Raw genomic sequence first — 27,784 nt, 5'->3', positions numbered from 1 at the left:
ATCTCCTGGCGACACTGTCCCTCACTGGGAGCTTCTGGGACTGTCTGACTGTCCCTCAGCTCTTTTCAGCTCCCGAGGCTGGGCCATTCCATCTGGGAGCTGGACCTGTGGACACTGTGACTGCTCAGAAAGTGCCTTCCAGTTCTGGATCTCCTCATTTCCCCCCCTGGCAGCTGGACCTGAGCTCAGAGGAGCTCCCTGCTAACGAGGGAGCTCCATTCTCTGATCCTCTCCTTGCTTGGCTCTGGTGGCTGAATTGCCTCTGGCTCACCTCAATCAGCTCCATTTATTCCAGGGTTTTGAGCAGCTGCATATGAAAGCCTCGCTGATGGAGATATCACATGGCTTTGCTTTGCCTACAGACAATGATTTCATCTTAATAAAGTCAGATTTTGGCTCTGCCTGCTGCGCTGTCGAGCGAGCTCTCCTACAAGCCCCACAATGCAGCAGCTTTGTGAGGAAAAAAAATATAGGAGAGAAGAATTTCTTTTTTCTCTCAATAATCCTGAAAATGAGCCATGACTGACAAGTGGGAGCAAGGAGGATTTGAAGCACTTGAATTTCTTTTTCCAGCATATTTTATATTGCAACTGAGGATGCCACTGCCACTGCAGGAAGAGTTATGAGGGCATTTAAAGGGTTAAGACCTTCATATGCCTGAGGCCACTTCTAAGCCCTGGTTTTCTGTACTGCTCTGTCCTATCAGGTTTCTTTCTCCCTCTGGTCAAAATAGTAACTTATATAATTGCCTAATTCATATGAATTCACAAGGCAACAAACGAAATGAGAAAGCTCCTCAGAAACACCAGCATCACACAAAAATACACATAAATCAAATAAGCACCTCCAACACCTGAAGTGACACATAGCCACATCAAATTCCTGCCCTGCACACTGCTCAGCCCACGAAACAGAGCAAAAAAATGCAGAGCACAGGCAAAAATGTGCCAGCCAGCCTCTTTAGCAGGCTGTGCATGCCACTGTCAGGGGCTGCTTTGCATTAGTGCCCCTCAATTCTTTGACTGATTTGTTCCCTGGGTGTAACAGCTGCCCACAGGTTGTACCTGCACGGGTGAAACGAGTGTGACACGAAGCCAGAACATTGTGGTGCGTTGCTTCTTGTACTAATAAATATTTCAGCAGAAAGCCTAAGTGCTGGTTCTGCAGCACCCCGTCCTTCTCTGCTGCAAGAGGCAGGAAAAGCAACGGGCAAATTGCTGCCCATAATGGAAAATTAAAAATAAATAAATAAATAAAATGTTGGTAAGCTTGTGGTAATGGATCACCTATTTTAAACTGATTTTTGTTGCTTAGGAGGATTTGAAGCACTTGGATTTCTTTTTTCAGGGTATTTTATATCAAAACTGTGGATGCCACTGTCACTGTGGGAAGGGTTATGAGAGCATTAAAGGGTAAAGACCTTCACTGCCTGAGGACACTTACAAGCCCTAAAATTCCACCTAAACCCTAAAACCCTAAAATTCCACTGCTGTTTTTTCCTTTTTGTTTTACTCCTAACAGCCAGCCCTGTCCCTCTGCACAGATCAGAGTGGGCTGCACTTCAAGGCTCCTTCCTTCGTGGAATTTTTTCTAGGAAGAAGAAAAACATCTCAGCCACTCAAAGCTGGAGCATCCTTCTCCTCTCTTCCCCCTTTTAGTGTCAAGTGAGTGATTTGCCCACCTCCCACCCCAGTGATGCCTGACAGCAAAATATCCTGGCTCCAAACAGCATTTCCCAAGCTCACAGGTAGCTCCAGGATTCTGGGATAAGCATTCCCAGCTTTACCAGGAACCCTACAAATAATATTTGCACAGCTCCCAGGACAAACAAACACAGGCAGGAAGCATTTACAAACCCAGGCTGTGTTAATTGCTTCTGGGAGTGTCTGCAGATGACTCTACCTGAAAATATCGGAGGGTTTTGATGAAAACTCATGGATTGTGGCACACAGACAACAAGGCAAACATTTCCTTCATTTCCTCGCTGGATTTTGAAATTAAAAAAGGAAAAGAGCCACATCTGTGCTCAGGAGTCCATTTCCAAGCTCCCCATCCAGTTGGGTTGACTTCCACAGCTGGGCAGGATGGATTGAGTAGGTCCCAAATTTGGGATTTGCCCCTAGAACCTCCAGTGGTGCACCTCATGGGGTATTTACGGCTTGGAAATGAGGAATTTGAGAGGAAAAAATGGTGAGGGAGGAGAATTAACTCAATATTCCTTCTAGGATCAGCCTCCATCCTCAGCTCTCCAATGAGATTTGGCTTGAGGGGACATTTTCCTCTGAGTTATGGTAAAACCTGTGGGGTAAAAGTAAAACCTATGGTTAAAGTTGTTTGACTTGCTGGGAATATTATTTCTATCAGAAGAGCCTCTCAGTCAGAAAATAAAATTCCAAAGTAGGGTTTTATGCGGCAATATCTTTACTGATTAAAAAGAAGGAGTAAAATAAAGTAAAGCGATGACTTTCCACTGGTTTTACTCATATTTATTTTATGTGCCAGGAAATTTTCCGTGTTTCAGGGGGAACTGGCATTATCTTCAGCCTCGCTACGTTTTATATCTATTATTGTGAGTTATTTTTCTCAATTGGTGAAAAGCAAATTAACAAATGTAAATATGCTTTCTTATTTCTAGATGCCGGTGTGGAGTTAGCTTGGGGAAAGCCGTGAAATGCTGCTATCAAGATTCTGTGGAGAAAAAAAAGTAAAATTCATAGTTTTTTGTTTTATGATTTATCATTTTTTTGTTTTATTATTTATTTTAATCCATTCTGTTTCATGGTAAACTAGGAGGGAATTTTCACTGGAATCCTAGAAATAAACTGGAAACAAGACGGAAAGGAGTCAAAGTGACTCTTTGGGCACTGTGATCTTCATTTTGGGTAATAAATTTGTGCAGACTGGAAGAAGGCAATGAAGCATGGCTTGGAAACATATTCCCCAGGAATGTATATTCTAAATAAATGTCAATTCCTTTTAACAGAATCCACAGCTGACTTTCTAAATATCTTTGTCAGTGCTCCCATTAGGCCTTTTTCAGTAATTTAAGTTCACCCTGAGAATTTTCCCTACATTTTTAGTGGGAATTACCTACAGTCTTGTCAATACTGTATTTCTTATACACTGGGTTTCATCCTGGGATGTCTGGGGCTGTGATTTGTGGGACAAATCAGAAAAGATTCTGATCAAGCCTCAATCAATGTAGGAATCTCTGTGTTCTGGCATCCTGACCCAGGACTTCGAACGTGGAATTTCATGAGTAAATATTGGATTGAATTTGTTGAATCCACAAAGTGGATTTTGCCACTGAAGGATTTCATTGTGGAGGGTGATTTAAGGGCTTTGAATGTTGTTCTAACCCTTGGTGTTACGAAATTCATCTGTCCATGCTCCCAAAATCCCTTCCAGCTGTTTCAAAAGAGCATTTATTAACATCTGCAGCAAGGTTGGTTTTGCTCCACAGGAGACAGCAGAAGAAATCCCATGGAATCAGTCAGAACATGTGTGGATCTCAGTGCTGCAGCTGAATTTTTTAGGAGAAACTGTAAAAAATGCTGGTAGCACAAATTTTCTTCCTCATTCCTCATGTTTTTCCATCTGAAGAAATCAAAATGAATATGAGAGGGCTCAGCAGTGAGCCTGTGCCTGACACAGTTTGAATGTGGGTTAAGAAGACTGAAAAACCAAAAAAAAACCACCAAACAAAAAAGGCAAAATAATTGTTTTGCCTCACAACACACCCTCAGAGTCAACAGTCCGTGAGGAAGTAATTTTTGTCGACATTTCAACATTGCAAATCGTCAACGTCCTCTTTAAAAAAACCCCAATATTTCTTCTAAATTTCCTTCAGATGGGATTGACTGATCCCCAAGAAAATGCAGAAGGACCTTGAGAGGAAAGGCTGCTGCAGTGGCTTGCAGGGACACGCTCCTCTCGAGCTTCCAGCACAATTATATGCTTATTACTTCGGAAGAGTTCGAAAACAAGCAAGCTGCAGCTTTTAATGAAGCTTTCATAGCAGTGAGAACTATGAAAAAGCATTTAAAGCAGCTCATCTCCTCCTCTATTCAGGCTCTCTTTCATTTCCAGAGGCAGTTGCGAGGAGAAATTGGATGCCATCCAGTTTGGGTTTATAAGGAAGCAGAAAAGGAGATAATGGCGGAAGTTTGTGCTTTCTTCCCCCATGGAAATTTGATCATCTTCAACGTTTGATCAGATTTTGAGGAACACAAGACAAAAAAACTCTGCAGATATTTCCAATCATGCATTTTAAAAACCTCAAAAGAGCTTTGCAGAGCCTCCCTGCATCCAGAGCTGCTTCAGACTTTTCTTTTTTATTATTTTGGGGGAAGATGTAGAACATAACCAGTTACTTAGCCCTGGCATCTGATTATAAAACCCTGACTCAGAGCATCTCCAAGTTCTGCTTACAATGCACAGACATACATCCAGCCCTTTGTACTGTCAGGCTGCCTCCCTAACAAGCCAGAAATATGTATGTGAGTGGAGAAGACATTCCAGGATCAGAGGAACAGTCACTTAACAATATGTCATGGAGACCGATCCCTTTGTCAGCCCACAAAAGTTAAATGTGACCCCAAAGGAGACATCTTTCATTATGGGGGATGCCATTTTCTTGCCCTTCTATGGCATTTTTTTATTGCCAGCATTATTCACAATTCCCTAATTAGAGAGGATAATGTTGGTACACTGGTTTTTACTCTTCAGTTTGGGTGCACACAGGTGTATTTGTGCAATAAGTTGGAACAATATTGCTTTTCCTTTCTGTTTTTCTGTACAGAGTTCAGAGGGCCACAATATTTTTCTGCTCGAATGCTGTGATCTCACATATGGCCACAAAAAGATGAGGCTGAGCAGCCTGTTCATTTGCTTTTCACTTTAAAAAAGCTCATTTGAAACTTTGCAACCAAAGCCTTTTTCGGGTTTTGTTTCTAAAAGAACACTTGACCCTTTAAGTGAAAAAAAGTAACACGTGTTGATATTGCAAAATTGTCCAAATTCAAGCACCTGAATTCAGGATCTCACCTTCCCTTTGGTGCTTTTGGCTTTGTGTGCCAAGATGGAACACAAATCCCCAGTGTGGGAAAATAAAGCCATTGCTTTGTAGGTGCCTGTAGCGGAATTTACAAAGGATATTGTTTTTGCTTTGTCTGTTTGCTTTTTTATGAATTGCTGCTCACAGCAGAGTTTAAAGCCTGAACTTCAGAAGAACAAATGATGGGATATTTCTGGGTTCCCAACAAGTTTCTGGACAATTGTGAAGAAACCTCCTCACACAGCGAGGGAGTACAAACTGCCCCAAATCTTCTTTTTCCAGACCTCGGAGAGTCACAACTCTCTGGCATTTTGAGGGAAGCTGTGAATCAATTCCCTGCTCAGGATTTCACTTGACAGACCCAGCACAGCCCTAAATGCCATCTGTGGGGAAGTGCCTCCTGTATTTGTTTGGTTTTCTGCCCATATTTCACTGTCCAGAAGCCAATGATGGGATTTTACAGCAGGGCTGGTGAAGTTCTCCAACTACAGCCCAGCTGTAAAACACACAGCAGAGTTTTCTCCTTTTTACTTCCTGGCAATGAGTTTTGGTGCTGTCAGTTAAACCCACCTCAGAGGAGAAAGGAAGAGAGAAATGATTGCTCAGTGAGTCTCAGAAGAATTATGGAGTTGTACAGCCCCAGAAGGATTTTAGGCAGTTTTATATTGCCCGGCTCAGCTCACATTTATTTTGCCTGTCTCAGTGTCTGAGCTATGTGATGGGTAGAGAAAACTTCCTCTGCTGCCTGATGGATCTGAGCAATCTGGTGTGGATCTGGCTGGATGGAACAGAGAAGAGAGTTCTTAGCTGAACAGAAGGCCAAAATCTGTGCTGTTATTTATATATTTATTTTATCATTTTTTTTCTGTATCTATATCTAATCTATATCTAATCTATATCTATATCTATATCTATATCTATATCTAATCTATATCTATATCTATCTATATATCTATATCTATATATCTATATCTATATCTGTATCTATATCTATATCTATATCTATATCTATATCTATATCTATATCTATATCTATCTATGTTGTAATTATATATTTATTTTATTACGGTATAATTTAATGCAAGCAATACTAAAGAGTGTTAAAAATAGTTTTTACATAGAGAAAAACAAAGAGTCAGTAAAGAATGAGGAGTTTTTCAACAGTTAAATGCTTCCATATAAACGTAGTTATGTCCAACTGCTTGAACTCAGAGGAGGAATAACTGCAGCAATCTGGAAATCTGTGCTGCAAATGTAACTCTCTTCTAGATAAAAACATAAACACATCCTAAATCAGAGTAATTATCCAATGGTGCTGCCTCAAACTACGTGAGCAACTCAAAAATCTCCCAGGAACCCGGAGATACTCTGAGAAAAGTGTTCTGCCAGTGAAGATTTATCCACAGTTTCACCTGATAAGACTGTTCATCTTGCTTTGAGCAGTGCAATTTGCCCTCCTCAGCACGCTGCCTTACATTCATATATGTAGAGAAGAACTGGATTGATTATTTTCAGGCTTCCTGCCACTAAACTCAGCAAATTAGCTGCTCATGATTCCAGCAAATGACTGCTCTTGCTTTTTTTTTCTGGTGCTCCGGGAGAAATTGAACTGCAAAGCTTTGGCTGGGAAGCCAAGAACTTGCTCAGAAACTCCCCAAAGAAGAAAAAGCTGGAGATCTGCTGTTAGACTTGATCAAGAGGTACAGGAAGAGGTATGGGATGGTTCTGGCGTCCCAGAGAATCCAAGGAAATCGAGCTCTGTTTCTCTTGGTGCCTTTTCTGCAGTGCTGTGCGTCACATTCAGAGAACCGTGGAGGGCTGGGTTGGAAGGGACCTTAAATCCCCTGATGGGGATTCCACCACTGCCCTGAGCAGCTGTGCCAGGGGTGGAAAACCCTTTTCATGAATCATTTTCCCAAATATCCACCCTGAGCCTCCCCTGGCCCAGCCTGAGGCTGCTCCCTCTGCTCCTGTCCCTGTTCCCTGGGAGCAGAGCCCGACACCCCGGCTGTCCCCTCCTGTTAGGAGCTGTGCAGAGCCACAAGGTCCCCCCTGATCCCCCTTTCCTCCAGGCTGAGCCCCTTCCCAGCTCCCTCAGCCTCTCCTGGTTCTCCAGCCTTTTCCCAGCTCCATTCCCTTCCCTGGCCATGCTCCATCCCCTCAAAGTTCTTCTTTTTGGGGGATTTCTCTTCCCTGGTGCTGCTGGACCCAGCACTGCAGGCACAAGCAGGGTGTCATCCTGTATGTGACCCCAAACCAGGAGCAAACCCAGCCTCTGAAATCAGGGTTTAAGCTGGACTTCACTCCAGCAAGCCTCCATTTCTCAGGATTTTCCTTCTGTCCACTCCCAGTTGGTGTCAGGAGGGAACATCTGACAAAGCCACAGAGCCTCAGCTCAGCTCTCCAGCCCTGGGATCTGGGACAAATCACTTTAATTTTGTCTCCTGCTTTTCCTTTCACCTTAACAATGCACTTTCTGCCACGTGGGAGAAACTGCTTATTTCCTTTGGCCGCTGCATGGACTTTGAGTCCAAATGAGAAATGAAAATCCATCATTTCTCAACTGTGCTCTCTGCCAAAAAAAAAATAAAAAATAAACAAACCAAAACAAAAAAAGGAGCAAAAAGTGAAAAAAGCTAGTTCCAAGCTGGGAGGAGATGTGATTCTTCAAGGAGTAGAGACATTTTTCAGTTTTGAGAATATTCTGAGCTGAAACTGCTGCAGCTGGAAGGTGCTGAGAGCAGGACAGACGTGGCCTTGCTGACACAGGGTCCTTGATGGGAGTGCTTTTAAGGGAAAATCTCAATTTTCAGGGAAAATATGGTTTGAATGCTGCAGGGAGAGGGAAAGCCGTGGGCTCCAGGACTCTGGGTTGCAGCTCTGGGCGTTCACTTGATATTTATCTTGAGAAAAAGTTTAACCAAGTTCAGATCCACCACTTTTTTTCCTCTCTGACCATTTATTTTTCCTAAACGACCCCTTCTCTGAATATAAATTTGTCAGCTGGGTTTCTTAGACGCTGAAGAAGGAGAATGAAGCTCTGTGAGTTCTGCCTGAACCCCTGGTGTGGTGGGACCCAGCCCCACCCAGTGCAATTTGACCATTTCCCTCTCATTTCTCCTCAATCTCAGTAATTCCAGCCCCCCTCTTCTTCCTTTGTCTTTTAAATGTTATTTGTATCATTTTATCCTCCTTGTTCATTTTTCCTCCTCCCTTCCATAAAACCCAATAAAATATTAATGTGGCATAACAAATCTGTCTGTGCTGGGAGTCTCTTGGAACTATTGATGAAGCCATGAATAAATTATGAATCTTGATTTTGCTTGTGGTATATCAGATTTCATGTGTTTATTACATTTTCTGTGAAGTAAGCTCATCCAAAAAGCTTTTAGTTTTGTTTGCCTGCTTTTATTTTAGGTAGCCCTTGATTTATTAGCCTTTGGAAAAGGTAATGTCTGATGTAGTGTAACCTAAAATATGAAAATTCCATTTGGATCAATTTTTGTAGGTTTTATTATCCCTAAAGGAAAAAAAAAAAAAATCCAGCCCTCTGCTTATCCCAGAAAAAAATAAAAAGACAAATATATTTTTTTTCTTTATGCTGTTGAGCTTCATCTTCCAATATCACCTTGGCCTAAGGAAAAACTTCCAAATGTAATGAGTAGTGCTCACTATAAAAAAAAAGGAAAATCCCCAAACCTTGAGTATTGTAGCAGTAATTCTATTTTCTTTGGGAAAAATGTCTCTCTTTAGCAATCCTAATCAAGATTTTTATTCCAATTAGAGACCAATTTGAAAGTTTGTGTGAGTTGCTCTTTCTGAAATTAATACAGAAGTTATATTATGATGCAACTTTAATATTTGAAAATAAATAAGTAAAAAAAAATACATTCTGAAAGGTCTTTCCAAATTTGAAGCTGCAGGTAGTATTATGATAAATTCATAATTGTTGTTTAGGTCTATATCTTATTAAATATTTCTCAGGTAAACTCTGCCTTGTGCTTAAAATGACGTGAAGTCCAAAAGTTCTGCAAAGGCCACCCAAAGAGGAGACACCAAAGGGGGAACTGAAATCCATGAGGAGAAAGGTGAGGAAATCTGACTCTCAGGTAATGTCCCCTGATAAAATTCTCCAAACTCACAAGGTTAAACAGAGCTCTAAGGGAATAGTCAGTGTTTGGCTCACAATCAGCATTAATAATTATTATTATCAATAAGAATGGACAAACATCAAGGTGAGAGGGCAAAGCAGGACAGAGGATTTTGGTGTTTTCTGCTTTGTTTTAAGCACAACACGTCCAAAGAAGTGTTTTCCCTTCGTATATTGCAATAATTCAGTTCCTTAGAATGCAAATCAGAGGATGAATAATTAGGAACAAATAGCCAGCTCTAATTCTCCAGGAATTCTCCTGTTTCAGGCGTTCAGTGTCACTCCTGTGGCTCTGGGTTGCCTCTCCCAGTACCTCCCAGACCTTTGCACCACAGGCTGTGACGAGTAAAGCATTTCAGAGTTCTCACAGAAATAAAGGGATTTCCCCCCAGCTCCCCTAGGGAAGAGTGGATAATTGCTGGGTAATTTCAATTTAATTCCACTCTTTGGGAGAGGGAGGGTGCAGCAGCATCTCCCACTACCCTTGCACTTGGTGACTCTGCTGCCCACCTCTTTCCAGAGCCTGGAAGTGGCTGAATCCACAAAGCCCTGACAATAGGGTGGGAAATGCCCAGCTGGATGAGAAAGGGCAGCTCGGAGGAGCGCACCTGGAATGCAGATGGGTTTCTCCAGTGTGGCACGGAGGGATTTTCATGGAATGAATGTGACAAATGGCCAATGCAGGTACACCCCCAGCTGCTGCCACCCCTCAAGCAAACGCAGGAGGGGCTGCTCTGAAGTCACTCCTTCAACCACTCTGCTCATGACAGAAAATAAAAGATGGTGATAGGATTTGTGATACCTACAAAATGAGCCAAGTTTGCTGGGCAGTGAGAAAATGCATTGCATCCCCTTTGAGAGAAGAAATCACAGGTTTCCACCTTTTCCCCCCCTTTTTTTTTTTTGGTAGTGAAATGCTCCCTAGAGGAATGATGGTCGTTGTCTCCTGTGGATCTCAGACAAAAGAGGCTGCTTTATCGATCTCCACTGCAAAGGTGTAATTAAAAATAAGTATTAAAGCTGATTCCAGCCGAACCTGGCACTCCAGAGCTGACTGTGTACAATAAAAATCACCTCATGTTCTCCTCGTCAGGAGAGCCCTCACTGATCCAATTTCAGAGTTCTGCAGAGGTAATTGAAGGCTGCAGGAGGTTGTTCTGCACAAGCTCAGATTAGGACTCAGCTGAGAACGTGTCAGATGCAGCCACACACAGCTCAGCCCCGTCTCCTGCAGATTTTGGGGAGGATCAGGACAGGGCTGAAGGTGAGAAGTCCAGCACTCTGCACACTCAAGAATTAAGAGTGTTTAAATACACCAGGCAGTGGATAGATGTCGTTTTTAATTAGCAATTACTTCTAAAAATGGTATTAATCTTTTAGAATGTTGACTTGTGTGCTCTGACAGCTTGGTTGGGTTTTTCTGGCTGGGAGGAAGGATGGCAACACTGCCAGATGATGTGTCTCTGAGACGGGAAGATCATTCTCTGAGTACATAAACAGTATGAATATATATGCCATGAATATATTTATAAATATGGTCAGGATAGGCTCTGTTTAACCAGGAAAGGTCAGGATTGAGCCCTCAGGAATCTCATTTCAGACAAACCCAAGCCTGCACTTCTATCACTGTTTACATGTGCTCGCTCCCATTTCACAGTGGAAATTGCCTCTATTAGAGTTTATTTTATACTTTGCTTGCAACTGGAACTGAGTAATTTTTTAATATATTGAGTTCTCAGACCTTGGGACATTGCTGTGCAAGACTGAAAAGCAGCTCAGTCCTTGTGCAGCCTGTCCTGGAATCCAGCACCACCCCAGAACCCCAAATTGCCCAATTTTTCTGCATTTCTTCTTAAAAATGAGCAAATAGTCTGTGATCTTATCCAGCCACTGATATGTGTAGCTGCTGATCTTATATGCTTGGGTGGCAGATGGATGGTGCAAGCTGTAAAATACTAAGGCAAAGAAAAGGGTAGCCTGTGAGATTACTAATCAATTTTCCAAAGAACTGTCTCGCAGAAGGGCCAGCCGTAAATTGTTTCATATTTCTTTTTAATTTACACAAAACCATCTAAGGTGACCTGCTGGCATCTGTCTGTGTTGATTTTCATGTATTTTATTGGTCTTTTAGCACTGCTTCTATTGCTCATCAGCTACTCTGAATGCGTCTGTGAAGTTTCCCAAGGAAAATAAAGATGCTTACGGTGGAGATGATTTCCCTCATTTTGGGACACATTATATTTATTAATCTAATGCTGAATCTCTTCATATTTCTGCCTTGGAAAGTGTGAATGGCAATTTAGGCTCTCTTGTGCTGGGTGCTCTGCTTCTTAATGGGACATATCCTGACAGCCAATCTCATGCACTGGATGAAAGAGATAAAACATGGGGAAGAAAAATTATCAGCAGCCTCTTTCCCAGAGACAGAGCTGAGTAAGGGAAGACTTGTTTAATTCACATAAAATAATCTTTGGCATGGTCAGGGGCTGAACTTTGATGTTGGGCTCTTCTTCTCAAGGCCAGGCACACACACATCCATCCTCAGTTTCAAAGGAAAAAAGATGAATCTCTTGGAAAAAGCCAGAATTAATTGAGAGGAAACAGAAATCTGCTAAACTGGAAATTTGAAAGTTACTGTTGATGGAAGAAACATTAAAAAAATGTCTGTATATCACTTGCATTTTCTAAATATTTCAAATGACAGCAGCTTTGATTTTGGAGTGTGGGGAAGATGATCTGCCAGCTTCTCTAAAATTTGCTTTGTTTCTCAGAGAGGAAAGAAGAAAGTATTGAAGTTCGTTAATTTGCAGCTCTTTGCTTTTGCCTTCAAATAATTGCACTGTAACAGCTTAAGAAGAGTGTGTGATAGTTGCTGCAATAACACTTCTAATGAAGTGATTTGCTTTTGCTATTAATACATCTGAAGAAATCTCAGCAAAGCTTTCACAAAAAGCTCATTGGACTTTTCTACCCGTGTCTGCAACCCAACATCTGATTATCCCCTTTATTATTTCCATCAGGCACTAATAGTGTTTCACATGGCTTAAGAATTGAGGACAACATCCTCAGCTGCTCTCAGTGGGAAAACTGCCTGGGCTCCCTCAATTACACCCACAAGAATCTCCCTCCTACCTCAGACAATAAAACCCATTTATGTCAGCAACAGCAAGATGCTGCCTCAACAGAAGGAAAATACCCCTTAAATGAGTTTATTTTCTCTTTAACTTCCTATGTGAGCGTAATTTTTTATAATAAGAGGAAAATCCTGGGTAGGACAAATGGTTTAAACATTGAAATACGGAGATCAAACCGGTTGTTGGAGGTTACTGAATGTGGAGAAGGCAAGCAGCGAGATGATAAAGAGAATTAGGGAAGACACAGCAAGCAGGAGCAGGAATTAGGGATGCCAAGAGCAAAGCTGGGTAACACACTCCTGAATCCACATGAGCTGGGAAATTTGGATCTGTGATCAGTGACACCAAAACCTCAGGTGATTTATTCATAAAGGCTTTGCTTAGCTTTGAAGTCAGAGGGAATTTTCCCTTAGTAAGGGCTTCAAGATGAGACCCCAGATGACAAAAGGCACTGGATCAAGGAGGGTGTAGTAAGTTAGTGAAATGCAGGATGGCACTTCTGCTCATTCAAAGTCATTTCCCAGCCCTCAGCCTAGGCTGGGAGCCAAGCAAAGCAGGGCCTTCATTAGGAATGAGTCACAAACTTCACAAAATAAAGACAATCTTCAGCTCACTGAATTTATGGGGGAAAAACCCCAACCCTCTCCAATGACCAGACTTCAGCTGAATATTACAATATTTACAGCAAAGGATGTAAAACTTGACGGGGGGGGTGACAAAACCAACACCAACTCTTTCTTTGCCTTTTATACCCCAACCAGGCCAGAGAATCTTAATTTTTATTGGGCTCCAAGTCTCACTCCTAGCCCTGAAAAAGAAGAGGACGAAAGGTCCCCCACATCAGGATAATGAAGGGTGTGTGCTTTCTTCTGCAAAGACCTTGTTAACTGGTTCAGGAGCACTTTTATTTCTTGCATGTGTCTGCTGCAGTATCTACAGGAGCTGGAAAATGAAACCCCACTTCACAGCACAGTAGAAGCTTTTGCCTCTTTCTTTTCAGGGCTGCTCTCAAGGACAAGGGGTTATTAGTGGCCTTTCACTCTCCAGGGCAGGAACTTTTCAGGCTTCAGAAATTTTTACCCTGTTGAGTGAATGCAATCCATTGAATTTCTTTATTGCTTTCATGTTGCTAAGGTCTACTTCGATTTTTGAGAAAATAATTAACTGCTACTCAAGCCAGGAGAATGAAACTGGAAGTGCAAGAGTAACACAAAGAAATCCTCAAATAACCTTGGAATAGTATGAGCTGATTTTTTATTTAGCTACCAGTTCTGAAAAATCGAGGGAAATCATTTTGGATTGGCTTTAACAAAAGCATTTGAAACCCTTTTGAGCCAAAAGTAAAACTGGAGGTTAGCTTGTGAAATGAAAGCCTCCACTTGTTCCAGGCTTCTAAATACTTTGAGATTGTCTAATATTCAATTTTTTTTTAAAGTGAATACATTTTGTTTAATAAAAATTTAAAATTAGCTTGAACTTTTTTTTCTCCACAAATCTTATCACCTTTTTTTCTGATTAAATCACTAGATGCAACTGGCAAAGTGTCATATTAGCAATACAAGTGGATTCATCTCTGTGGTTTTGGAAAAGCAATAGGCAAAATAGGCAACATTTTTTTTTTCCTAAGAATAAGTCTGATCAATAAATCAGAACAGAAATGGCTATGTATGCAAGGTAAAAAAAAAAAAAAAAGGTTTTTATTAGCAAGTCCCATATCCTGAGCTAAAAATTAAGAAATATATGTTAAATTTTGTTTTCCCTGAAAAATCTGTGTGTGTGGACTGTGAAACAGAAGAGGAACAATTTTTCCTCCAGGCTGGAAGTGGTGTGGAGGACTGGGCACATCCTTTTCTTTTTGTAGGGATGCACTGAGGAGCAGAGAACTCAGAGGAAGGAGAACAAGGTTCCATAAAGGGAAAATAGTTTTTTATTTGGAGGTGAGGAAAAGAGCAAAATCCAGCGCATCCTTGGGAACATCTCTGGGTTCCTGCCATCCCCACTCACACCCAGGTCCTGCAGTTCTGCGCTGCAGCAACCTGATATTGGCAGGGATCTTTGTGCTGGAAACTGGGGAAAGGACAACCCTGTCGCTCCACTTTAGCAATGAAAAAATGTTCTTAGTCTTGTTTCCATTATTATCTAAGGCTCAGTAACCGAAACACACCGGGGGAAAAGTAGCAAGCTGAAATTATTCAGAGTTCCTCTGAGTTTGTGCATCTTTATTTCCATTTCATTCGGAATGCAAAAGGCTCACCCTGGGATATCTCAGCCCAAGGAAAGAAGGCACTAAACCAGAAAGGCAATCCATGGAGCCATCGGCTGTGAGTTACCGGGCAAGGGCATCTGGCAAACCGGTAACATCTGAAAATGCATTTAAAAGCTTTTATACAATAATATTTGTGCAAGTTCCCTAAGAATCCATAGAGGTGTCAAAAGCCTTTTGACAGGCAATGGTGGGGGACAGCAGTGGAAAGAATTTGGCCGTTAAATGTCCATACACAGATGGTGGAAATGTTCAAAAACGAGTAGATGTGGCACCTCACCTTGAAGGTCTTTTCCAGCCTGAATGATTCCATGATCCTGTGGGATGGGTCACCCAGGAAAAGGCAAAATCTGTGAATTTTATTGACATTTGCAGCTGTCATAGCAGATACCTCTGTGTGTCACAAATATATTTTAACCAAAACACTCTTTAAACAATTAGGTATATTTTTCTTCTATTTTTTTAGTTACATAAGCCAGTTCTTAATTCTTCCTGTTGAAAATCAAACAATCCTGGCTATATTTGTTGTCTTGCATTGTAAAAGTCTTAAAAATTTAGAAAATTTTACTTCTATTGTATTGTAAAAGCACCCTTGAGCTAATAGTCTGCAAGTCAACTTCAGGAAACTAATGGTACAGCCAGGGAAAATCAGCTATATTTGAGTTTTCATCTTATTGGAAAGGTTCAAAATGCAACCTGCAGGAATTGATTTAAGTGTCAAAGTTGGTATTATAAAAATGAAAATTAACTGTCAAAGAGTAAATAAAAGGAAGAAAAGATGTGACACATCTATTCAGTCCTTGCTAACACGAGCCAGGGTCACCTGTCCTGAAAGCAATATTGGTACATGCCTATTTAATCATATTTGAAAACCTTTTCTTCACAAAAAAATTTCTATTTTCCATAAGCTACTCCAGCTTTTAGCCATCCTTACTGGTAAAAAAAAAGAAAGATTGTACTAATAAACTCCCTTTGGGATTTTTTTTACCCAGGCAGCACAAAACACTTTACTCAGGAAATTATCCTGAAATTATTTAATTCCTAAAGCAATTTTTCCAGCCCCACCCTACAAAGGGCATGGTCTCTGTCAATCCAACTTTTACTACATCCAAGCAGCAACATCAAAGAAAATATCTCATTTTTGGAGAAAAGCATTTGGGCAAGATGGTGGAGCAGGAGTGGGGTCAGTGATGGTGCTCAGGACGCGAGGGTTGGCTCTCAAACCCCTCCAAACTCTCCTGGGTGTTTGTGCCCCTCTCCCTTCTCCAGGATGGCTGCAAACCTCATGCAGGTGATGCCTTGTGCAGGCTGCCCTGGAGCAGAGGCTGGACAGAGCTCCAGAATAAAGCAGGGATTTATTCAAAGCATCTCCTCCATGGATCCACCTTGGGCAGCACAAGAGCCCAGCCAGGGCTGCCCCCAAGAGGAACCCAAATGGTCCCAAAATGCACGAGCGCTCCCGGGGTCTCTGCCTTGGCTCAGCTCTGCTCCATTTGCACCTTGCAGTTCATTGTCCAGTTCCAGCTTTAGCCCAGGCACTCCCACCCTGCTTGTTTTCCTCTCTGCAGCCCACGCTGTTTGTGCTCCTGGGCTGAGCTTTGGATCATTTGTCCTTGGTGCCCAGCTGGAGCAGGAATTGTTTTGTCTCCCTGCTCTGTGCAGAGCTCAGCATCCCCTGATGTGCAGCTCAGACCCACACACTAAAGCAGCACAGAACCTGAAACATAGAAAAGCTGAAACCTGAGGCATCACAGGAAGGGCCTCTGAGCCCTTCTTCCAACAGCTCTGCCCAGTCCTGACAGTTCCCATGGATGGGGATCCCCCACGCTGTGGGTCCCAAGCTCAGGCTGGGTTTGGTGGATGATCCAGAAACTCCCACATCAAACTTCATTTGACTTTGGATATGCTGGTATTTGTGTGACCAAAAGAGCAGCTTTTATTGGAAACTTTCATTCAGGGGAATAAATTAAATCCAGACATGTAGAATGTGTTTAAACTTTGGGGCAGCAGAGACCATCTGTAAATAGAGGTACTCAAAGCAGACGGTGTTTGGGCTATAGAGGAGACATCAAGGGACAGCTTGGAAGATAATGTATTAGAATTATACAGCAATCTTGTCATCAGTGACCCAGGAGTGTTTACAGGACTCTGCTGAAGCTTTTTGAACCAAAGTGTTGTCCAAAATAACCTTGGCATGAACAAAACCAGGAGCAATTGACTGCCATTAATTATGGATAGGTGCAGAGAGGATATAGCTTTGTGCAAAATCCAATCATTCCCAAACTCCACGGAAAGCAGGCTGCTCTATCAGCAAATGTGGTCCTTGTTTTACCTTCCTCTCCGGGTGATTGAAGAGAGGCATAATGAGGTTACTGTGGATGGAAGGAAATGGTCAAGGGCTCAAATGCCAGCAGGTCACTAAACTTTAACATCAGAACCACTCCAAATGATTGTGTGGGCTCATCAGTTGTAAATGACATGAAAAATGTTAAAACTTCAGCGTACAGAATGACACAACGCACCAGGTTACCACATAATCCAGGAGCTGAGTGGATGCAACTGTTTTCAGTATCAAGGAAAAAAATATTTCACAGCAATGCAGCTGGTCTAGCACACTGAAATATGGGGTTTTTAACTCAATCAGAGTGTCACAGTGCTAAACTCTCTCATTGTCACAGGCAGACAACAATTTGATATAGAAAATGATGTTCACAATGCTAAACTGTGCATTTTAATGAATTTCATCTCAGAATAAAGGTTATCATGTTTTGTAAGAGATAACAGGGTGGCAGGCCCATGGTGGCGGGCACTGCACTGTGTCACCTGGCACAAATGCCATGAGGGAATAAAAGGTGAAGTTTGTTCCTATAAGAGATAGATCTTGAATTTTTATATCTTAATATTATAGTCATATAGTCATATATAGTAATTATATAGATTTTGTTGGCATTATCGATGTTCTGCTTGGATTCAAAACCAAAGTAGCCATTAAAATTGTCTTCCAAGGAGAAATTCCAAATCTCACTGAAATTTAGTGATTTCATTTTATCTTGACACAAGAGCTGGGCCAGACTTAATTTCTTAAACCAGGCTGGAATTACTGGAGGTTTTGAGGGGGGTTTCTTGGGAAGCCATCAATCAACCCCACCCATTTAGGCCCAAGTGTTTATCATCAAATTGTCCTCAGAACTATTTTCATTGTCTGCCACCTGACAACTGAAACCTGATTTAGTTCCACCTCAGCTTCCTGCACCACAGCATCAGCTTTCATCCTGCTAATTATTCCAGACTGACATGTGCTGTGGATTATTTGCACTCGTCCAGTAACTCCTAAAGAATGGCATTTAACTCCCAGCCACCATGGGAGGTTCAGCTTGCATTTTCTGCCGTTGTTGCAGCTTCACTGCCTGATTTTAAATGTCCCATTACATTTTGGGAGTCAATAATATCATATCTATCTATCTATCTATCTATATAAATATTTTTAATTTCTCACAAAGCAGCACTTCACCATGTCCCACAGGCCCAGCAGCTGAGCTAGGAAAACCTACACGCATTCCCAGCCTTGGCTTGAGCTGAATGAGTCAATCTTTTTCCTTTTCTCTTTTCCCTTTTCTCTTCTCCCCCTTTCAGAGCTAATGAGCCCTTCCTTTGCCCAGGGTATATTTGCCCAGGTCCACTGCCACCACCAAGGCTCGTTTCCACCTTGCTCAAATTCTTCATCTTCTTCGTTCTTCCAGCACTTTGCTTTAGATCAAACTCATGACAAACCTTTGTGAAAGAATATTTTTGTGAAAATATTTCCATCCCCACTCCTTACAACAGGAAAATTCTTACTCAGATTCTCTTCTTTCTAGATAGAAAAAAGTGCATTCGGATACAGCTGGTGGTGTTACATTAATTAGTACTGTTGCAATAATTATTAATGAATTATCATCTCTTTAACATTCCTAGCAAAGTGAATAATGAAATGTAATGGGATGTTGTGTTGAAATGGTATTATTGTGTTGAAAATGCAGAGCTAAACCAGATTATCAATAAAGAAATAGAAAATGAAGCTGTGGTGACTTACACAAGCTGCAAATTAGCCCAAAAATGGTGTTTTAATGAGATCCATGTGATCAGGAGAGTTCTAGGCAGGAGAAATTTCCATCTAAAGCAGATTTTTCCTCACAAAACTTGACATAGATGTTATACAGAGCTTGATTTCAGTACATGTAATTCAGTGTTTATTAGCTGCTGACACTAATTCTGAAATTCCTAAGCAACATCAAAATAGTTCTTTTACTGACAGTTCAGTGAACCATTTTTTTTACGTTAAACTTTCCTAGATAAATAGGGCAGTGCTAAAAAAACCCTTACCCTTAGTACTTCTGGTCTTCCATTTGTGCTGTTTGCCTCAATTTCTCTTCTGCTCTTCAGCACTGATGTGGGTCTGATCAGGGAGGGCATTCCCAGGAATTTTGGGAGATATCAAACACTTTTTGGCTTGCTCATCAGAATACCAATAGAAGATCTGGGAGAATTCCCTGTGCCACCTTAATATTTGCCTTTTAAAAAGCCCCAAAGCCATCAGTGATACCTGCAGGAGCTTTCAAGTTCAAGTGCAAACGTCCAACTCAGGCTATTCCCACATGGAAATGGCTCCAACGTTCCCTCACAGCAAAGCTGTAAGAGATGGAAAACCAGGGAGCTCCTTCTCCTGACATCTCCATGGGCTCACAGGTTCCTCAGATGTGGCATAAGGATTTGATGAAAATATTGTATTGACATAACTTATAACACAGGTGGCAAAAAATTATTGCATTGCAGCTTTCAAACATAAAAGGCAAAAGGTTTTAACCTTCTAAAAATTTAAGAATTTTGCCATCTCATTTTACAAGTAACAGAAGCAAGTGCCATTGGTTCATTTTCCTACTTCTATTTCATTTTCCTTGATAATTAACAATCTCTATTAAAAATAATAATTATTGCTACTTAAACCAGGTTTAAGAACCTGAATCAGCCCTCACCTCTGCCAGCCCATTTCACCCTTTGGGCACCTCCGAGGAGACCCTGATGTTTAGGATTGCTCACAGATCCTCAGGATTTTATCTACATATTCCTGTTTGCACCCAGGCAATTCTCCAGCACCAAATACTATTAGGAACCTCATTGTAAATACAACTCTGAGTAGACTGCTGGGTCAGAATTCCCCCCAGAGTGTTGGTCTGGCACACAGGACATCGCCCGAGCTCTGAATATTTTGATTCCTTCCTTCACAGCTGCTTTATTTTCCCTGCAAAGCGGGGACTTTCACACATTCTCTGATTTTATTTTATTTTATTTTAAGTTGTTTTGTTTTGGTTTTTTATCTGGCTTCAGAGCAGTTACTGTAGAGCTCCACAACTCTGTGTAAGAGCACACCCAGCATAATCAGGGCTCTGATTTTCCTGGCCCCCTGGTGCACTAATAGGGGGTGTTATGGATACCACAGAGTGCAGTGCTGAGATCAGCACCGAGCCCACCCTGACTGCAGCAAAGCTCTGAGCTCATAAACCCAGAAAAAATACAGATAAAACGTCAGATAAAATACAGCTCCACGAGAGCCGGCTTTAACACACCAGCTATTAGTGCCTGGCAGTAGATAAATATCAAATATTAATATTTTTATTAACTGAGAGTTCAGAAAGTAATCTAATTAGCGGCCTAATAAAGAAAAATATTTGCCCAGGAATTAATCACACCTTGAGATAGTTCACTCCATTAGTTTTGACATCTTCATCTGAAGGAGCTGCATCTGCATCCCAGTCTGGGCACCATTAAATGCAATTAATTGGGAGGAAACAGCTGTTGTTGTATCATTTGCTATGACCAAGACAGAGATGTGATTACAAAGCTTTTTGTTAGAAACATTTTCCAGACAAGTTCTGATTATTCTGGAAGTCAGCAGGCTCCAGCAGGAGAGAGCTGGGAAATATGTTCTCCCCAGGATGGAGACAGGGAGGGATTTCTCCACTCTCTGCTGGCTGTAGGCCACCCCTCGAGCTTGCTCATGCCTTGGGGTGTTCACAGCAGCTTGATGGGAGTGGAAATGATGTTTGGGAAAAGGACAGATATTTTCCATGTTTCAAACAGAAAGAACTTGCATGGTCATGTCTCAGGAACAGCACAGCAAACAACAGGAAAACAAAGAGATGAGGTTATTCCAGCCCAACCTGTGCAAACTCTCAGGGTTCTTTCCTAGAATAGACAATAAAGTCAATTTTCCTGACTAGTTTTAAGACACCCAAGTGATGAGATACCCTGAGGGATTTTTTTATGATACTTCTTTACCTCTTGTCCTGATGTTCAACCTTCATTTTTCTTTTTCTTACTCTTCATGAAATTACCCCAGGTTATGAAATTAAGCACATTCTATCATTTAATTGCTCTCTTCTCTGACTCTGCAGCTTAAAAAGCAGCAAAAAAAATACCAGCAAAACGGAACTAACAGATGTTGTAGTTGAAATAAAGCAATGCTAATTATTTATACTTTATGAAAAAAAAAATCCCATTTGTAAGTTTAATGCTACACCACATCTAAATATTGGTAATAATGGAACCTTTATAGTCTGCAGGCGTAATTGGTTTGATTTTTTTTTTTCATAAAGAGAAAATCAGTTGCAGATTTTAAAGAAATTGTTTGCAGAGGGAGGGGACAGAAAGTCCCTGCTCCTGCTCATCCCTTTGCCCTAAATCTCTACTTTTCTCCTTGCAATGCTCCAAACTAATTCATGGATGTGTGAATCCGTGTCAAACACAGCCTGCCATGATCTAAGATGTGTTGGTGCTTCTGCTTACAACAGGAGAACAATAAAAACTAAACACCTCTAAAGCCCTGAGGCAAAACCCGGAGTAAGAGGTGTTAGACGAGGATGTGTTTAAACAAAACCAAAATGTTTGTTTGAGATGACAGGGAAGATCCAAGGAATTATCTTCCTTGCCAGGCTATAAAATTAAGTGGAAAGAAGCAGCCATAAAACGCCGAGGAGGAAAGGTGGTTTCATTTCTGCACGGGTTTGTAGAGCTTTTAAGCAGCACACCTCTGCTCCAGCCCTACCCAGCACGTCTGCTGCCAAAGATAGAACGTGATTTAAATTTCCTCCAGGCTCCCCAGCCTTTCAGCATCACTGATAGCACAGCAACAGCAATCCTCACCTCCTGCCTCCTGCATTTGCTCCGAGTCTCTTTAGTGGCTCATATTTGTGTTTTTCCAATAATGAAGGCTTTCTGCTGATAAAACTCTTACATATTTAAATGGCGTTTTCAAGCAAATGGAGTCTCCTCTTCTAAACTTCGAGGCAAGACAAGCAAAAAAGAGCCCAATTTAAGGGAGGGAGGCTCAACCAGATGGGTAAAATAGGTTCTCTGTGTGCCTGCACTAAAATGAGGGGAGATATAAAGCAGCATGAATTGGTCTTCTAAAAACATCTTAATGCAGTCTCTTCACTGTCCTTTTGCTTTTATAGTACTTGGAAAATGTTGTTATTTTTTGTTTGTAGGTTTTTTTTTCCCCCTCTGGCTGGAAGTCAAGCCTCCCGCCAGTCTCAGCTGGTGTGCCCTGGGAATTTTCAGGACTGTAAAACTCTTCTTGAGCAATTTTGCCTTCAGATGGCCAGAGCCACCTCGTTGCTAGGACTGCTGAAAGCTGGGCTTGGGGAAAGTGGCTCTGGCAGGCAGAACTTTGTGTCTACACCCAAACACCCAAACAAGAGCCCGAATTCGCTGTCATGCTGCTCTGCTCTTTAGGCCTTAATGAGAGCCCTCAATGAGCCTCCTCAAGGCTTCTGAGGAGAGGAAATTGAGGCAATCATTCCCCAAAAAGTTGCCTCAAAAGCTTTGATTGCTTGGTGGAAGCAGAGTCCCTGCAAAGCTTCCTCACTGGCAGGGCTGCAGGGATGTAAAAGCACGTTCTGGAGACAAAGCTGACAAGGAGGTTTTGAAGGAGAGCCCAAAGCAAAATTCCTTCCCAGAAGGAACTCATCCTGAATGGTTCACCTCGGGAAAAGCAAGGTTTTAGAGCTGTTTGCTGTTTCACACGTGTTGGGAGTGCTGTGAAAAAGAAACAACCAGGGGGACCTGGGGTGCTGCTCTCAGGCCTCCGGGTTCCCTCCGAGACCTGGGGTCAGCAAAGAAGGAGCAGAGATTATTCTGTGAGGCACAGAGAGAAAAATGGAATGGCCAGAATCTTCTCCAAGCCATTTTCCACACAAAAAAAAACCCAGTCAATAAACCATAACAAATGACTGTGGAAGAATTTTTTTTCCCCTTAAAATCAGAGGAGTACCCTTGGTGCAAGAGACTGATAGCTGCTCTACATGAGAAGAACGTGGGCTGGCATTCTAATAATTCTAATTAATAATATTCCTAAATCTCATCAAGCCCCGAGTTCTGGAGCAGAGATTTCCCCATTTTCTTGGATCAAAAGCAAATCTGCTGGAATTAGAGGGCAGCCTCCTTGCACTGGTGGAAGCCCAAGATAAATGGCAGGAGATTCAGGCCAAGTGAGAAAGAACAGAGAGGGCAAAGTACAAGCTGGCTCCAGGGAGTGGGGAAGGGAAAAGAAGCTCAAAATAACATTGAAAAATGGGGTTTTTTTGGTTTATTTTTTTCCTTTTCTATCCCTACCACTGAACACACCAACCAAAAAAGCTCCCAAGGGACGGTAAGAGGGAGATTATTGTGGAAACTTCACAATGCTTTAAAATGCCTTTTATTTCACCCACATTCATCTGAGAGACTGGGAAAAAGAGATAAGGAAAAGAGATGAAATGGTTCAGGGAATAAAATATTAACATATACACAACATGTCAGAAGCACAAATAAAGGAATATCTGATATTTGACTGGTTTGAGCTTTGTGATTCCCTAAAAGCATTTTATTTGCATTAATTAAATGTGCATTAATGTCTCACTCACGTCAGAGTTTATGGAATTTTAACAACTTGGGAGAGAGGAATCACCAATATTCACATGGTGGCATGAAAAGGAAATTCCCCATCTTTCACTCCTTTTCTGACACTTCACTAATTTTCTGTTCTTTAATTTCACTATTAGAAATTTTAGGAAAACTTTCAACGTGATTCCTGGACTTACCACCATAGGTATTATTTTTTTGTTTGAGGTATTAAAAAATATCAATAAATAATAGTGGTTACTGAGGAAGATTGTGTCTTCCTGCCTGGTGACACACAAAACTCTCCAGAGGACATAAATTAATGTAATTTAAAATTATAATTTTGTGTATGCTGTTGATTTGTACATGCATTTTCATGTATCAAGCTATGAAGCAAAGAAATTCACTTTAATTTTCCACTTCTCTTGCATGCAATGACAAAGTTAGGCTGATTCAGCACACCAGGAGTAATTTTGACACTTGCAGTTACCAGATGAGGTTTAATATAGGAATTCAAGCTGTCAGGGGAAATCTGCAAGTGTTTGCAGATTCATGGGTTTATCCATAAATGTTTAAGAATTTGCAAGCATTAGAGGCCCATTTTCAAATAAAATAAAAAAAAAGTAGAAGAAGAAGGAAAAAATACATTTTAATCATTAGGGGATTAAACTTAACACAGCTAACAAAAAATTCTCCTCACTGATAGTAAAGCTGAGGCACAGAAAGAGCTTTGTTAGAAATATTCCTGGTTTTCTGTTAAGATTAGTGATTACATCCCTTTGTGAAGTTGTATCTGTGTGCACATCTGCATCTCCCCCTCCCAATACAAAAGCAGCCTGGTTTGAAGGCTGAGCCATCAAATTCTCTCTCCAGAACATTTCCCCGGGTGGATCCACTCTGTTAGAGGCCTTGGGAAAATACCAGATTGGGGTTTTGGAGAAAAAAATGTGCCAAATGGGGAAACGAGGATAAAAATGAGCGAGATTCTGAGCCCTGACCCCAGAGTCACAGCATCTTATTGGGAACAAGAAGCAGCCAGAAATACATGGGAAGCTGCTGCTGCTGCTTTTATCTTCTCCAAGACGTTCTCCAGGATCTGTCATCCACGCAGCAGTGGGATCCATGCTCCCCAGTGGGACCAGGGGGCTGTTTCTCACAAACAAGCCATAAATGATATTATCAAAAGCTACATAAGTAAGAAATCAACACCAGAACGTATTTCAGGGCATCTCAAAATACAAAGAGGGATTTGTGCTGGGAGGGGGCGAGCTGGTTGGACATTAGCAGGGAATTAATTAAAGGATTAATGCCTGGGGGGTTGTGGCAAGGGCTAAAAGTGTTTGCTGCAGGAGGAAATGGGCTCAGGGTCTCTCTGTATTCCAAAGTACCATCGTGAAACCCTTGCATGGTGTCTCTGGAGATGTTTCCCACTGGAGCACACCTTCAGCAAACCTGCCCGGTGTTCCTCTGTGGGGAGTGCTTTTTGGGGGGGTAGGTTCTGTTGGAAAAGGCTGGTGGAATCTCCACATTGCTGTGTGCTCCTGCAAAGGGATTTTAAACATGTAATGAATTTGTGCTCATAAATTTCATGGAATCGCAGAACGGTTTGGGTTTGAAGGCAGCTCAAAGACCATCCAATTCCAAACCTCCACCATGGGCAGGGAAACTTCCACTGGAAGGATTTCACTTGATGAAGCTTTTCTAGAAGGTTTCAAACCAAACCAAGCCTCTGATGCGCTGATAAATTCTTGGAAACCCCCACACATGCTGCAGATGAGATTTTTCAGGAGCACCCAGAATTTTCCTTGGCCTGTTTCCAATCCAAATGGAAAAACCATTTGCATGGAATCATGGAATGATTTGGGCTGGAAAAGCCCATCCAGTGCCACCCCAGCTAGGGGCAGCAGGAACACCTTCCACTGTCCCAGGCTGCTCCAAGCCCCAGTGTCCAACCTGGCCCTGGACACTTCCAGGGATCCAGGGGCACCCACAGCTTCTCTGAGAATTCTATTCCAGGGCCTCCCCACCTTCACAGGGAGGAATTCCTTCCCAATATCCCATCTAAACCTCCTCTCTCTCAGTTTAAAACCATTTAAACATCTCCATTCCCAATCCAAAGCCTGGTGTAGAACGATCAGGTCAAGGCTGAAGTTTTGCTTGACCTTGAGGATGGACTTTAGAATAAAAAAAATAAATAACTTCAAGCTCCTGTAAATTGTAACATTCCCATCAAGAGATGACACACAGGATTTAAGCCATAAGGTCAGGTTTTTTTCTAAATTAATTAATTTGTAATATCAGTTTTAAAACAAAGGTGGTCTTAGTACAAATGCAAAACCTGTTTGCAAATGCTTCACGAGTAGCAAAAAATATGGGGGATGCCTGACAGAGGTTAAAGCAGCAACACTGGCTCAGTGTTTTATATTTAATCTATTTTTTTTTTATTTTTTTGGTGTTTATACAGTGCTACGACTCACACATTTCAAGCACTAAGTGCAAATCATTTCTCTTCTACCACTGAGTGTTCCCATTCATCATCTGCATTACCCTTTCCTAAAGCAGGAGAAAAATAAAAAACATTTAAAAAAACAAACATGCTGAATCACTATTTTTTAATGCTCCTGAAAAGAAGGAAAAAAAAAACCTTGTTTGTTGTGTCAGGACAAGAGGTATCGAGATTAAATCATGAGGAAGATGATTCTGCTCAGGCATTACAGAATTTTTGGGTGGGAGTTCCATAAACAAGGAAGGGTATTTAGCTGATCAGGGCTTAGGGAAGAGAGATGGACTCGATGACTCTTGATTGTGTGACATTTTCCTAAATGATGCCCTTGAATCCACTTTTTTTTCCCCAAAATGATTACCTCGAGGAAGCTGAAGGGTTTGTAGGCAGAAATGTCCAATTCATCATTTAAAAAAAGGGCAATAAAACCAGAAACCAATGAAAAACTGATTTTGATGACCTAGATACAAAATAAAATTTTGTGGTCTTTTCTTATCATTTTGCTAAGCGATTCCTCTGAACCATGGAAATTGTTGAAAGATTGGACTGAGAAAGTCTGCTAATTTTGAGATGCCCCGTGAAAAGGGGAGAAAATAGGTCAGAAATGAAAAAAAAAAAAATATTAGTTATTCAATAAATTGTTGCATATAAGCAAAAATAGTTTGTAAAGGGTCAAGGTCTGTGTTCTTTAATATGTGGTTTGTATGATTTTTAAATAATATTATATTTAGGTTATTTAAGAACAGTGGAATTATTGCCAGTGAAGGCAGTTTTGCCCTGGCTAGGGCAAACAGAAGGAGGAAATGTGTCCAAAATCCTCAGAGGATGGTGAGTTCTCCCACACTTTTCTCTTTGAATGGCTTCCCTTTGCTGACCATGGCTCCTGCTCCTGGGATTTGTGGCTTGAGCCATTTTTGGAAAGGGTCGGAAAGGAGCAGGATGAGGATCAGATACAAAGTCCCTGCAATCAATAATTTTCCTCCTGACCTCAGGTGGTTCATGTTTTATTTACAGGCACAGTTGCAGACTTGTCAGGGGCCATTTGAGAAGGCACAGGTTAAAAGGAAGTTGAAGTAGCTCTGGCCTTACAGGAAATTCTCTCCTTGGAAATTGGTCACCGTTCCTGCAGATTTTGCTCCTCCAAGGCATTGGCAGACGCCACCTTCACCACCCTTTGCATGTCCCAAGCAGTCATGGGTCTGCATTCCAGGGCTCCTGATAGAAATCAGACAATTTGAAAGTGAGACCAGCATTCTGAATATCTCATTTTTTGGGATATTTGTATCTTTTAGGTAACACGTTACCTAAAGGAAGTTGTTTTTCCACATCCAGTCACTGTTCCCATTTGCATTGTTCCTAAAGCATGAAAAATGAAAGAGGGAAAGGATGAATTAACTAACATCTTGTGGAGAAATGGATCTGTTATACACACGGATTGGGCAAAACTGAAATCTTTAATTTGTTGAAAAAGTGTGTGAGACAATCCCAGTAAGGTCAGAGAAGATGTGGGCAAAGTGCTTCAAATTTCATCCAGCAGAATATAAAATACAGGAGATTTGTCAGTGGCTTGCTCCCTGTAGGAGCATCCAGCTTTATGGTGAATTAGGAATGCTGAACACGGACAATTAGGAGGTTCATTCTGCTAAATTGTTTTAATTATTCTTGGCAGAGACAGGACAATTCTATAAGAGTTATTTATGATTTTTTTTAATTAGTTGAGGAATTTAAATGAAGCACTGGAAACAATGGTGCACTTGATTAA

This window comes from Motacilla alba, chromosome 9 (genome assembly GCF_015832195.1).
Source record: "Motacilla alba alba isolate MOTALB_02 chromosome 9, Motacilla_alba_V1.0_pri, whole genome shotgun sequence".
NCBI lineage: Eukaryota > Metazoa > Chordata > Aves > Passeriformes > Motacillidae > Motacilla > Motacilla alba.
This window is presented reverse-complemented; position numbering follows the sequence as displayed.